This window comes from Podarcis filfolensis, assembly GCF_964270895.1.
Source record: "Podarcis filfolensis genome assembly, chromosome: 5".
Taxonomy (NCBI): Eukaryota; Metazoa; Chordata; class Lepidosauria; order Squamata; family Lacertidae; genus Podarcis; species Podarcis filfolensis.
In genome coordinates, this window is record NC_139608.1 from 61,331,722 (window position 1) to 61,342,658 (window position 10,937).

At 38.0% G+C, this 10,937-nt stretch overlaps 1 protein-coding gene across 3 annotated transcripts in view; it reads right to left on the reverse strand.

Annotated features, from left to right (window-relative positions):
* LOC310763971 (heparan sulfate glucosamine 3-O-sulfotransferase 1-like) overlaps positions 1-10,937 on the reverse strand; it is an 83,569-nt gene that overhangs the window by 24,441 nt on the left and 48,191 nt on the right. For all 3 annotated transcript variants that reach the window (XM_083617069.1, XM_083617071.1, XM_083617070.1), the window contains one exon: positions 9,889-10,020. The gene's annotated coding sequence lies outside the window, so the exon portion shown is untranslated. The remainder of the gene's footprint in view (positions 1-9,888; positions 10,021-10,937) is intronic.

Sequence of the window (10,937 nt, forward strand, 5' to 3'; positions counted from 1 at the left end):
TGTGCAGCTGTTCACATGTAACATGTCTATAATGTTAGCCAAAATTTATCCACCAAACCTTTCACTCATTAGAATCATATTAGCAGGAGTTGTTAGGGACAATGGCTCTGTATTATTACTCCAATCTGCATATATGTACCCTAGACAGAATTCACTGTCTCTCCTCTTTGGTTCTCTAAGAGTAACTTGTTTCCTTCATCTAACAATCTAATTAAAATATGCTGTACTAGCTGCTCATCATATAATTCAAATGAACTATAGAACTTGAATAAAATGTACTGTACATTTGATGGTTTAAAGTGCCTCTTTAAAAACAGTAAACAAGTAATGGGATAATTTGCAGGGAGGCCTTGGTCATAGGTTTGTCTTCCTTGGTATGTATTTTTTTTTCCATCATCAGATTATCCTACATTTTTTCTAAATGTGTGTTTGGTGGAGTTGACTATTTCAGCACTATTTTCCTAGTTTGAGCCAATGACCAACAGAACAGCCAGCATTAGAAATAGAATTAGTTCTCTGAAGAGTGCATCTTGTGCCTTTTTGTCTATCAAATTAAGCAGGAACAAAGCAGGCTTGACAGATAGGGGGCTTCCAATGATGTTTAACACATATGCCCTGTGTCAATGTGAATTGTACACATTTGCTTAAAAGGCTAGTTCTCAGCAAAAATCCCAGCTGAGGCTTGATCCTGTTTCAATTGTCACCAGTTTTTTTGGCAGATAAAAGCAGATGTTTAACCGCAAGTACACCAGTTACAATAGATGCAAGGCACTGTATTTTGTACTCAGGAATCTGAATCTGAAGTACAAAATGTCACGTGAGAAGAATGTTGAGAACCAGCATTTTCTAATGTGTAGTTCAAAGTGTTGTAAAGCTATATTTAGTATTCAGGACCAGGCTCAATAATTAGATCAAACTGAGTTTTAGAATATATTAAAATATAATAGTGTCAATGGGTTCACTGTAGAAGGTTCTTAATGGAAGAAATGGAACATTTATTCTGCGAGGGGCAAGAGACTTCGTGCTGGCCATGGTTTTCCCCACCTCCATCGCCCTACCCTCCAGCCCCAGGAACTTTTGGGGGGAGGGTATTTCAAAGGAAGAACAGTCTGTTCTCATGGGGTGACTGGTTTCACCTGTGCTGCCCCCAGCCCCAGCCTGAGAAACCTTCAGAGCAGAGTTGCTGCCCTGTGCATTATATTGAGGCTTCAACTAGTCTGGCATGTATGAGTGAATAGGGAGCAGAAACAGATGATGAGAAAGGGCTACTTAAGAGAAATGACATCTCTTCTGCCCCAGCATGGTGCCACCTTGCTTCCTCAGTAAGGAAAGGCAATGAAGGGCAAAAGAGCCTCACCTCCTGTACCCTCTATCTGAGCAATAGCCTCTCCGAAGTCATTACTTTAAGAACAGCAGAAGCTGGGAAGGGAGAAGAGGAGTTCAGGATACATTTTTTAAAAAATAGTTGTGTATCTTTGTTTCTCAATTTAATTCTTCTACATGGCTTTGTATGTATTGTGGTATTTCATGCATTGCGACTTGCTTTTTTATTGAGTATAGTTTAGTAATTATTTATTGTAATTGTTAAGACTGAATTTCTGTATAATTATTTGCTAATATTTTTATATTTACTTTTATTGTGTACTATTGTGTTATAGAATCATAGAATTGCAGAGTTGGAAGGGACCCAACTAAAACATCAATGACAGAAGGCCATGAAACCTCTAAGGCTACCACCCGTAGGGTGGCCATATGTCCTCTTTTTCCAGGACACGTCCTCTTTCTTCATGGGTGATCCATAGTTTAAGGTAGAAGTTGGCAAATGTGTCCTCTTTTTGCTCTTCATAATATAGCAACCCTATCCAAGAGAGTCTGTTCCAAGAGAGCTTCTTCCACCTTCTGGGAAATGGAATTGTCAGTGAGGCAATGGAGGAAATGGATTACTGAACATTACTTTATTTCATATGTTTTGTTTATTTTAAAGTTATGTTTTTATTATATTATGACTTTTTTTGTATTGGATCAGATTATTATAAGGTGTGTGATTCTTATATTCTGTTGTTGCAAACCACCTAGGTGGTATACAAATTAAAAGTGAAATGAAATGAAAAATTATCAAGCATATTAAACTAGATAGTCCCATCATTTCCAGAGGTGTTCCATCATCACCACCACCACCCCGCCCTTCCCTGGCATAAATTGTTTTGATATTCTTTTTTTAAACTTAACTTGCAGTTAACAGAATGATCTGTTTCCCCACTGTGTTTACCCTTTGGGGGGGAAATGAATGATGCTTTATCTCCAATAGCATTTTAATTATGTATTGATAATCTACAAGATAATAGTTAAATGTTCATAATCCATGCGGGAGACAACAGACCACTTCAGGGATTGAAGGAAGAAAATACTTCTGTAATTATAAATGTTTAAAGAACAAGGGCCAATTAGTTGATGATTACTGAAATTACGTTGTCTGTTCTTCAGACCTAGCCAGGAACCAGCCACTGTGATAAACTAGTGTTTTGTTTTTTTGCTTTACAAAGGAACATGACAGGGGAGAATGCGCTCAACAAAACAACTTCAATCTTGGGCAGCATCTTTTCAAAATGACACAACTTACACACCGCCACAATTTAATTTCCTTTTTTTCTGAGCACAATTTTAAATATCTGTATGTTTTAAGTGGTTAACAATTAAAAAGACCCTCCCCCAGGCAAAAACAGGCTGATGTACAAAACTATGATGCCAAGCATGACAGAAGATTCAAGTGAAATGAACAGCCTAAATGAAATTACTGGCCCAATATTTTATCTTGAAATTATGAAGAATGCTGCATTATTTTATCTAGGCATCTTCATTAGTATACAGTACACAGTCCTTTAAATCTATTTCCTAAGGCCACCTCGTATTTTAACCTTACAACTCCGTATAGAAATACAAGATAATTTACAAATATGGGGTACAATTCAACCCTTTCCAAATACCAAGTAATAGTCTTATGCCTTTTATAGATGTATCCGGAGGTCCCAGTCATCTTCAAGCATTGGCTTGCAGGCTACCATCATAAAAAGCATGTGCTTCTCACAGCTAAGCAGGTGAGCTACAATGAACCTAACCCAGTAGCAGCACGTTCAGACGTTATGGGGATTCCCTCTCGTATACAAGGAAGGGATGGATGGTGCTTTATTTTTCCATCAGCTTCTATAATTCTTAAATATACCCAACAGTTCTTATTACATCTTACAATATTATTTATTACAATGATAAGTATGCTTATCATATGTAGCTCAATTGTTCCTGTGCATTTTTGAGTATAATGCTAAATTTAAACTCTAGACTTTTAAAAAAAACAACAACAAAGAGAGGGAAATGGTCAAAGACCTGAAGATATAGATTGCACAATGCGCCATTAAGTTTCTTCAAATTCACAGTACTACTGTACCAAATGGACAGTTCTTTCTCATTTCAGTAAGTGGTTTCTGTTCCTCGAAGGGAAAAAAGGCATATATATTAATTATTTCAAAATATTCTTGTCAGTTGTACAACAAAATCACCGAGAGGCTGTTTTAATTCTCTGTTCCAAATGTGATACTTCACCACTGCTGAACTTGTCAGACCTTGATTAATATTCCTTACAATATACATGACATGTTTGCAATTTTCAGCATTTGGTCACTTTTTAATTAATATTGGGAAGAACTTTGCGAATTGTTTCATCATTTATCTATCACACAGAATTGTCACCTACGAAAGGATAGCACTGAAAGAGAAGAAGTTAATTAACTCAATTTTAGTAGTTTCTTAAAATAAGCTACTGTTTTATAAATACATGACATAATTCAAAGTTAAGAATAAATGAGAGAATGTGGGCCATTACATTTGCAGGTATCCATTCTAAGAAAAGCACTACAAATGCTTGAAAATGAAGAACCCGGTATGGTTTTTTTGATCTGGGGTGTGCTGGGGTTTGGCCACTTTTACATACTTGTTCTTCGTAATGCAGAGCTACTTTATAAATTATATTTTGTAAAGATCACCCAGTCCCCCACGGACTTAGCATTTGCTAGCCTACTGTGGGATCCCCATGGGGCATGACAGAAAGCATTTCCCTGTTTTGCCACTTCCGCATGGAGCTCAGGCTATAATGGGCAACTGAATGCCTGGTTATGCTTCTCATGGCACTCCAGTTGTTCTCAGGTTTCATCAGCCCAGTTGGCACAGCCAATGACTGGGGATGCTTGCTTGTCCCTAGTGTGTAAGCTAAGAATCACTCTGTTGGATCTGACCAAAATGCCTATCTAGTCCAGCTTCCTGTTCTCAAGAGTGGCCAACCACACACAAGCAGGAGGTAAGGACAGCAGCACTTCCCACACATACTCCCCAGAACTGACATTCAGAGACGTACTGCCTCTAATACTGGAAGTGGTACACAGCCATTGCAACTAGTAGTCATTGATAGTGTTATCCTCCATGAATTTGTATGGTCCTCTTTTAAATTCATCCAAGTTGGTGGCCATCACTAGGCCATGTAGTATTTAATTCCATAGTTTAGCTAGGTATGTGCTATGTGAAGAAATACTTCCTTTTGTCTGTACTTAATCTCCCAATGTTCATCTTCAATGGATGGGCCTGGGACAAAAGCTTCTTTCTATCCACTTTCTTTATATTCCAATTAGGTCAAATACTTGAGAAGTGTCCTCCAGTTTGCCCTCTTACATTCCTATTGCTAAGAGTCCATAAATATGCCAATTTCTGTAGTTCTGACTGCAGAATTCCTTTTTATATATTGCAGATTTCTTGAAGCCTGTCTCCAAACCTGCTTTTACAGAGGGAACCAGCATCTGTAAAGTAAGGGGATTAGTCTAAACACCTGGGTTCTTAAATTAGGGCTTAGAGTGGTATCTCAGTTTTGATTGTTATTCTGAACACTAAAGAAATATGTCTTGGATTTATTCTGTGCCACAACTGTGACAATCTGATTGCACAATATTAAAATAAGCTATTGGCAAACTATGCTGAGATAGAGTTGTTACATTTATATCCCCCCCTTTTTGCAAACTAGTAAATTCTCATTTCAGTTTTAATGAGTATACTCAGTTTTAATGAGTATAATGAGTCGAGCACCTTTATTTACACTGAAATTTGCAAGAAATGGAAGAGGATTTTTTTAAAAGAAAGGTAAGCAGATCCTTGAATACATGCAGTTAATTCTAACAGTAAAGCAGTATACATAAACACAGAGTCAACTGTAGTCAGTGTATCAACTCTGTGTTTAAACACACATGTTAATAACATAGCTTTCCTGTGGTAGGCAGAGAAAAGGAAATGTATTGATAATTTTATTTATTTATTTATTTAGGCCCCCTAACTTGAAGTAATGCCACACGAATCTCATTTTTTTAAAATATACAAGCTTGGTGGATCAGGGAAATACCGTGGACATAATATATCTTGATTTCAGCAAGGCTTTTGACAAAGCCCCCCATGGCAGTCTTGTGAAGAAACTGGTAAAATGTGGACTGGGTGAGGTATCCATTTGGTGGATTTGTAACTGGTTGACTGATCAAACCCAAAAAGTGCTCACTAACTGATCCTTGACATCCTGGGGAAAAAATGACAAGCAGGGTCCTGAAGGGTTCTGTCCTGGGCCCGTTGTTGTTCAACATCGTTATAAATGACTTGGATGAAGGAATTGATGGGATTCTCATCAAATTTGCAGATGACGCCAAACTAGGAGGGATAGCTAATGCCGCAAAAGACAAATTCAGGATTCAAAATGACAGTAACATATTGGAGAACTCATTTAAAACTAAGACAATGAATTTCAATAGGGACAAATGTAAGCTTCAACACCTAGGCAGGAAGAACCAGCTGCCCAAATATAAGTTGGGGGATACCTGGATTGCCAGTATTACATGTGAAAAGGATCTAAGAGTCTTAGCAGACCATGAACTTAACAGGAGTCAACAGTGTGATGCAGCAGCAAAAAAAGCTAAAGCTATTCTAAGGTGGCATCAACAGAAGTATACTGTCATGATCAAAGGAAGTCATAGTGCTGCTTTATTCTGCCTTGGTCTGACCACACCTGAAGTACTGTGTCCAGTTCCGCAAATCACAATTTAAGAGGATATTGACAAGCTGAAATGTGTGCAGAGGAGGGCGGTCAAGATGATAAAGTGTTCGGAGACCAAGCCTTCTGAAGGAATTGGACATATGTGGTGTGGTAAAGAGGAGACTGAGTGGTGCAATGTTGCTCTAGAAGCCAACTCTAGAAGTTGAGCCACCACAGTTTGTGCCAGCTCCAGTTTCAGAGAAGCCTTATGTACAGCACATTACAATAATCCAAATGGGAAGTTATCTGAGTGCGCCTTACTGTGGCCAGGCTATCCATGTCTGGAATGAGATATAGCTGGGAAACAGTACTCTGAACCATTGCAGGAACCTCGGCCTTCAGTAAATGAGCAATCCCAGACTACACAGCAGCTCCTACAAGTATAGTGCAACCCTATAAAGACCAGGCTGTTTCCTAATTTCCAACCCAGAAATTGTCCAGCCACAGCATCTCTTTATCAAGGTTTAGCTTCAATTTATTATCCTTCAGATAGCCCACTACAACAAATAGAAACTAAATTAGTATTTTCTACAAATAACATCTTTAATGCTATCTCCCAATTGTAAACGTCGCAATACTACCAAATGTGGAAGAAAGTACTGTTAAATCATTTACATCTTAAATATAGAACTTAATTTTTAAGGAATATGATGCTAATGTTTTATTTAAAAATTCCCTAGAATTGGTATTAAGGCCATATTTAGTTATTGAACAACCATTCCACAATAAACAAACAAAAATAATACAGAATAAGTATATGTACAAAGGAAAACACGCAGCATACAATAATTAAAATGCTAAGTATCCTTAGCTTGAGTGTAACATAAACAGCAGCTGATGAGATTACTCCAAATAAAAAATATGCTTGCACTACACCATGTACCGTATCAAGATTTTCTTAGCTGAGTTATATCATATCACCACTTCAAAAATTGTGCACTCTTAAGAACCATACTTTTTTATGTCTGATTTGTAAATACTGAAATAAAGGAATATGTTATTTATCTGTTTCTTCCACAATGTCTGCATAACTCTTCATCAACCCTTTTTGAAAAATAATTTCTTGATTTCAATTAGCCTATACTCCAAAGCATTTAAACTACCAGAATTTAGACCACTGTTAAAATTATAAAAATTATGGGCATATTTATGAATTTCTTTTCATAATTTATGCTTCAATAAATATGAAATGTGTATCCATGTTCCCTTTTGTTTCAATGCTTCTATAGTGTTAACATCCATTAATTATTTATATGTTTTAGATACCACTAATTATTGTTATTTATAAGGTCTTCAAAGGGTGTCCTGTTTAAATTAAAAACCAGTATCTTCTTTGCATATAACATCTTACTTGTAAGGATTGAAGGAATGAGAATTTTCTGAATAAAAATACTTTATGAGGCAATGTTTGCATATTCTATAAATCAGTAAGCATCAATAGATCATTTTTCAACCAACCATCAAATGACACCACAGATACTGTTTAAGCCAGATTATGCCTTTACAGTATTAAAGTATTTATTTATTTACGATTCTTCTGATATGAAAATATATGATTGCAACCCTGTTTAGTTAATCAAATTCTGTGTTACTACAATTAATTCCATGATTGCTGTGCACCTTCTATGATCTCTGGTGTCCTAGGTATCAATTTATAAAAGCTGCTTGTGCAGCTTATAGCAGGGGTTCCCAAACTGTGGCCCACAGGCTACCAGTGATCTGTGAGCTTCATTCAGGTGGTCTACAGTATGTCTGTCTGCGAAGAACAGTGTAAAGCTCTATGGAATTCATATTGTATGATTTTTTAATATATTGCATTTTATTGTACAGTCGCACCTCTGGATACGCACACCTCTGGTTGCATATCCTCCAGGATGCGAACGTGGCAAACCCAAAAGTATTTTTCTGAGTTTCGCCGCACGTGCATGTGCAGAAATGCTCTACCGTGCAGTGCGCATGTGCAGAAGCAGCACCTCCGGTTGCGAATTCCTCGGGATCCAACTGGAGCTCCAGAACAGATCCCATGCTCAACTGGAGGTACCACTGTATTACATCACTTAGCGCAGAACATTATAATTGCTACAACAGGCAAAAAACATCATTTAGTGGTCTTCCAAGACCTTCAGCAATTTTCAAGTGGTGGTGGGGGGAGTTGGGGAGTGACTGGCATAAAGAATGAGACCTTAACAGAGCCTTGGAAAGTGATTGGTCTTATCTTTTCCATGCTGCTAATTCACTTCCATCTCTGTGTCACCCTCTGATCATATAATTAAGTCAGAGATTGAATGAGCTAAGATTCTGCAATGCTTTCAGTTTCTTAACTATTTATTGCGAAGGGCCAATTTCTATGAGAGTTTTCTCTCGGAATCCTTTGCATTCAAGTGGATTTAGAATCTGAATCCCTATTCCGCCCCCATACCATTCTTATTTAAATAATAAAGAATATTTTTCTTAATGTATCAGTTCTAGGTTTCTTTAAAAAACCAATTATGTTTGGTTTGCATTGTGCCCACACACTAACAGCATGATAATCTAACATTTAGATGGTTGAGTAGTTTGAGGTTTTTGTTTTTTGTTTTAAAAAAGAGACATTATTCCTGAGTTGTATTTCAAATAAACATATGAATGCACAACAGGAGAAAAGCGGAGAGCAAAGCATATAATTTGACGAAGGTTACTATTATTGCACAATAGGATTTTAATTAGCTAATTACAGTGATGTAGACAAGGGCAATAGGGCACTGGACACATAGTGAAGGAAAGGAAACACCCCATCTTTATATGTTTGGGGGAGTGGAGATGCAAGATAGCAAATTACCGTGGCAAAAATGGCAACACAAAGCAATCAACATGCTGCTATAGTAGCTTGCTATGAAATTGCATGAATACTCTAAACTTCTGCCCTGGCTATCAATACAGGAAAACAATGGGAACTCTTTAAGATCATCTGCCAAACACTTAATGAGCTGTACATAAGTCAGGTTACAATGTCTTGGTTCCATGCTACAGGAGAGGTTAAAATACGTGGCTAGGTGGAAGCTAAGACATTGATCCAATGAGTAATCTCTCCCCTGCATCTTCCTTTCAAAGTGCAGGGTGGGCACAGCTATTTGCAAGGTAAGCAGTCCAAGTCTTGCCTACCCAGAAGGGAGTCTTCACTGACAGGAGGTGCCAACAGAGGCAATTCCACTGCAGGTGGTTTTAGGCTTGGCCCCTCCCCAAGATCTGAACCTCTACCTCCCAAGCCACTGGGCCCCTCTTCAGGGCCAGACAGCTTCTGGGATTCTAGTCTTTCCTCCCACAACCTGCTAGGTCAGTGGTGGCCAAACTTGGCCCTCCAGCTGTTTTTGGACTACAACTCCCATCATCCCTAACAGGACCAATGGTCAGGGATGATGGGAATTGTAGTCCCAAAACAGCTAGAGGGCCAAGTTTGGCCACCACTGTGCTAGGTCATTCCTCAGGTAATCCAGCTCAAACTGCCCCATCTTCCCCCAGTCATCTTCCACAGTTGACCACCCGCTCTAAGACGTCTCCACAGAACTCATCACACTTGCAGATGAGAACAATCTAAGTATGAATTAAGAGACAAATCCTTGATTGTGTCTGCTTTACATACGGCATTTCCCTGAAATAACACAACATTCATTCAGGGGACGAAGAATATATGGAACAGTTATGTCACTGTGTGAGAGATTTTTTTAATTAACACTTTATTGATAATTATTGTGAATCTATGGGGGGAAAACTATTGGACAGCTCAAAAGTGTGCTTACCTGGATTTATTGTGTAGCAATTGTTAGAAACTCTTGGAAATGATAGAGAATTGTTCCAGCAACTGTACTGTGACAGGAGGAAATCACATCATCAACCCATAGAGTAATGTTTCTTTCTGAATTTATTAAGACCTGTAAGGAAAACATACACATTAATGTCTTAAAACACAGCAACATACCCCACAAAACCCTCACCTACTGGGCAAGGTAATCTTTAATAGAATTCTGGCTCAGAGGAAATCTTCCAGGTGACATGCTTAGCAACAGTATGTGAACATCTGATTTAGCAACTTTTGTTTTCAGTGAGCAACGCCCATTGTCTTAATGCACAGTGCATCCTGGCTGAGCAAGAATATGCTAAAATATGCCTTGGGATATTAACACACAGGCAGTGAAGAAGATAAAAATGTTAAGCATTTCCTTGTGTAGGGTTTAGAAAAAAAAAGTGTGTGTGTGTGTGTGTCCATTCTGAAGTTTATATATGGGCCACATTATATTTTAGTGGGTGATCAAGACTAAGTAGGATTACTAGAATACAAAAAAAATATGTTTCCCTCTACCCATGAGAAAGTTTTAGTAGGCCAATTAAAATTTCAACTGAGGTAGGCAAGAAAGAATCTTGCTATTATGAGAAAACAACGGCTTCAAGGGTACAGCCATGATGGATGAAAAATCATCTGCACAACAGTAAGATTATAAATGCACACCATTTCCTCAGAATCATTCAACATAAGTTTCTTTTTCGCATCTTGGAGTTTCCTAGAAATTATTCCTTTTTAAATAATAGCAATTTTGAAGTACTGACAACATGGGGTTTATAGGATACTTTTTACAGTAGCAGTTAGAGCATTAGCAATAGATTTCAGCAATCTCCTAACTGCATCTTCCAGGAAAACTTGCAGTCTAATATACAAAGCCACCCCACCCTGAAGGATGCTGAAAAAGAGCTTGTTTTTCTGCTCCTTTAAGGATATCAGCAGTCATCTGCAGAGTTTACATGGCTTTCTTGTCAATACCTGCTGGTAGCAGTTGGTGGAGAAGTAGATTCT